The following is a 4,308-nucleotide window of genomic DNA, read 5'->3' as shown; positions in this document are numbered from 1 at the left end:
ATCGATGTCTAATTATTTGTTCGTTAATTATCAGATCGATATGTATCTATCTTACGAAGTTAGATTCACTGGATTGTTCGTGCGCCGTAGGTTTGTGTTCGTGTCCAGTTCGACTTCATGAACAAAAAAGTCAACGTTGTAAGAATCTTTGTCGCCGCCACTGATGGTCGTATTGTTGACATCATAAGGTCAATTCAAGTTTGGTGGATTGTCTTTTGATACTTCATTTGATTATAATCAAAGGTTTCTTCATAATGATTATAATTATAAAGGAAAAATAGAGTTATATTGAGCCAAGAACAGATGCACAATTATAAGAAGTATTAAAAAACAAAAAATTGCGTTTGCCGGGAGTCGAACCCGGGTCTATTGCTTGGAAGGCAATTATCCTAACCGTTGGACTACAAACGCTTTCTTGCTACGATCTTTCAATGAACATATAAAAGTAAACTTTTAATTAACAAATCCAAATAAAGATTTTTCAATTAGGAAATATATGCACATCTTTCGTTGCTATTTAACAAATACATTAGGTTCGCACGGGATATTCTTTAAACTTAATAAAAAAAAGCCATAGTTAGACCTTTGTTTAAAAATTGATGGGGCAAATAAAAATAAAAACGTATTTAAATAACACTAATATATTTATTAACAGATACAACGCGCATTATTTATATTTGTAAAAAAAAAAAGCTAACCCTTCTCGATAGAATAAGATATTCAACTGTTCAAATGAGCTTATTTGAAATAACTTAAATATATTGATCTATTTTATTAATAGAATTATAAAAAGGTATAATACTAATAAGATAATGTAAATGATTAGTGGACCGGTTCGTGATACATCGGTCGAGCTACCTTAAATCAATTCAGATGCCTGAGTCGATATATATATACACATGAAAGTAGTTTACAATTTTATAATAGGTTAAACTTGTATAAAAAAAATAAAACTATTTGATATTTTAATTTATAACATTTTAAAATTTTAATAATATTATTAATATTTTAAATAAAAATTATAATTAAAAATTGATCAATAATATATTTAATGTTATTTTTTAAAATCCTCAGAAAAAATCTTAGAAAAAAAAATTAAATTCTAACTGAGACACAAAATTTATGCATAGACGAGAGAAAAAAAATGAAAAGAGTGTTAAAGAATTCGTGTGTCGGAAAAAGAAGATGACAGAGTGTTAAAAAAGAAGTCAACATGTTAAGTCTCCTTTATTTTCTTTTTTTAACAAAATAGTAAATCAGTTATCAAATAATTTATTTTGACGGTTTATAAATTATTTGTAAAAGTTTTTACAATAAACTCTAAAATAATTTATAAATTTATAAGTTCAGTTAAACATCCTTTTGCTCCTCTTAGCAAATTGAAGACGTTTTTTTTTTTAATGAATATCAATTCAAAGATGTAAATATAATTGGTCAACTTTATAAAAAAAACAAAGAACACTCGTATTTTTTTAATAATTTTACAATAAACTCTAAAGTAATTTATAAATTTATAAGTTCAGTTAAACATCCTTTTGCTCCTCTTAGCAAATTGAAGACGTTTTTTTTTTTAATGAATATCAATTCAAAGATGTAAATATAATTGGTCAACTTTATAAAAAAAAAACAAATAACAATCGTATTTTTTGAATAATTTTACTGAATCAAAACTTAACAAGGAGATGGCTATTGATTAACTGGATCGTGTAGGCCGTTTGACGGTAAGGCAAGGCTTCTTCGTGCCTTCCGATGATGGCCGATGGCCTTTCCTCTGTAACCGACCAAGAAGAGACTGTTTCGTAACCTTTATCATTCCTGTATCTGGAGGCCTCCTTGCTTGAAACTTGAAACCTTTGACAGCTTCAGGAGGGCGAAGAATGGTGGAAGAAGGCTTACTGAAGGGATCATCACGTCCAGTTCTTACGCCACAGCTCAAGTCTTCCTACACTACTATGGCTGATCCTTTATCGACTACATCCGTGATGATGCTCATATCGTCTTGAATTGCTTTTCCTGCGACAGTATAACAAGCCTTCGATAGCCTGATTAAACGGGTTTGGGGATTCAGAACCATGAAAGTGATTATGCAAATGAAATTTACTCGAAACATCACTTGTGAAATGCAAAGGGGTATAGGGATAGGGGTGATGAAAAACGCACCCTTTGATAGATATTTGGTCCGACCAAATTCAACTCAAAAACTCAAATTGTTATATTCATTGTAATCACTCATTAACCATCTTTGTTGCTAAATTAATGATGCAATATCTAAACCAAAATCTTATAATTCAAATTTTATAAATGACAAAGATGATTAACATAGAGACACAATCAACTATTTTAGAAAAGAAATAATCCTATCTGAGAATAAATCTCTTATTCTCTAAACAAAATAGTTATAAAATAGAAATCACTTCAATCACCATTTTATTAAATAAAATAATCTTCCAAAGCAAACTTTTATAAAGACTAAAATTTTTAAAAATTAAATTCTTAATCTGTGCTATATTTAACAATTTGTGTATAGTAATAAATTGTAAAAATAAATTATAGCAATAAACACTAACTATTATATTTACATTTTATATGTTTGAATTTATTATATTTCACCAAATAGGTTTTGAAATTTGTTGTTGATCCTGTCTAAAAATTAGAAAGATGGCGTACTAAATAGGTGGTTGCGAGGTTGATTGAACAAGGACTTTAGATTGGAGCAGGGGTTGCGAACGGGAACAAAAATTCCTCCTGTGCACACTCGAGAGAGCAGACAAATGTCAGTGCCAAAAATCAGGGAAGGAGTCCCTGGCGATGGCCCTACGATACTCAAGTCAGTGTGATGCCCGAGCGGGAAATTGAACAGTAGATATGTAGCAGAACGTGTCAAGGCGTATTAAAGCATATCAAAATGTGTACATTGCCATCGAAGATGACTCCCTTTATATACCACTTTTCATAACCTCCGTAATCATGAGGTGACAGAGAATGTCGGGTGTTAGAAGTTGTTGAGTAAGGGAATATGTATTCTGGGAGACGCATAATCATCATCCGAGGAATTTGTCGTTACCCATGTGCACCCTTTTTTTGTAACTAACGCAATCAATGAGACGATTGAAGGAATATGCTATCATAAAATGTCGACTATTGGAAAATATGGAGTCGCTTTCAGTGAAGGTTCTATTGAATGTCTATGTAGTAACAGAAGGATATTCTTTGACAAACAGTTATTATTCTTTAATTTGATAGGTTATTGCGATTCTCTGACAATATGATCCACGAAAATATCCCAGACGGATATTTAGCCAACCAGGTGTACATATAAGAGCAGAGTATTGAGTATGGTAGGACATTCAACCCTTATGACCACTCATATTTATGTTGTGTAATGCTAGAAATCTGATTATGAAGTAATGGGTAGTTAAGTCCTGTAGGTTTGGATGGTTCTTAAGATTGATCGACTATATGCAGGAATATTTGTTCCTAAAGAATGGAGAGATGAACCATCGAGAGGCCTGATTAGTACTTTTAGCTGACCATCTTTGTACTGGAAGGCTTGTCCTGAAGTGATATTTAAGTTAAAATCTAGTGAGGTTTCTTTTGATATTTGTCTTGTATGTTAAGCACCCAAAGTAGGACATTAGGTCCTTGGGTCCTGTCTGAATATTATTCTCGGCCAGCCCTGTGGTTAGTCTGGACTCTCTTTAACTCAAATGGATGATGGCTGGTCGGGTATATATATAATAGGTATCTTACTACAAGCGGGGAGCACTAGACTTCTTTGGTCAGATCAGACTGTTGGTCGAGCGTCCTGGCACTAAGGGCCTTAATGCTAGGTGAGGAACCAAGTCTTGTTACGAGTGGCGTCCTGACTATTACCTCACATTGACTTTGACTATCACATTTTCTTAACTTTGGCTACCATATTATATCTGGGTCCGTTTATGATAACCTGTATCCGTTGTGTTAAGCATGTTTTTGTATTTACATGATGTTTATTGATGATCTGATAAGAACTCAAAGTCTATCTCAAAACACTACAACAAAAGTGACTTTCCGCAATGCATCATCAACGGCGTACAATTAAAGCATGTCGTTAATAATAGTTTTTACGGTGTGCCTAATTATGTGTGCTGCGGATAATATAATATTTATACAAATGACAGCGTGCAGAAAAAGTACGCTGTTAATACACTTTTCTACAGCGTGCAAAGTGCGCTGTTAAAACATAATATTAACAACGCGTAGCGCAGCCTTTAATTATTATATATATAAATAACGTCTACAAAAAAGTATCACGTGAATAAATATTAT

At 32.3% G+C, this 4,308-nt stretch overlaps 1 non-coding gene across 1 annotated transcript; it reads right to left on the bottom strand.

Annotated features, from left to right (window-relative positions):
- Positions 1 to 339: 339 nt before the first annotated feature.
- On the bottom strand, positions 340 to 411 carry TRNAG-UCC. Its single transcript has one exon. It is a non-coding gene; the product is annotated as a tRNA-Gly (tRNA).
- Positions 412 to 4,308: the final 3,897 nt, after the last annotated feature.

The sequence above is a fragment of the Zingiber officinale genome, chromosome 6B (assembly GCF_018446385.1).
Source record: "Zingiber officinale cultivar Zhangliang chromosome 6B, Zo_v1.1, whole genome shotgun sequence".
NCBI classification, from domain to species: domain Eukaryota; kingdom Viridiplantae; phylum Streptophyta; class Magnoliopsida; order Zingiberales; family Zingiberaceae; genus Zingiber; species Zingiber officinale.
The sequence above is the reverse complement of the archived record's forward strand: the minus strand, read 5'-3'. Positions and strand labels throughout refer to the sequence as shown.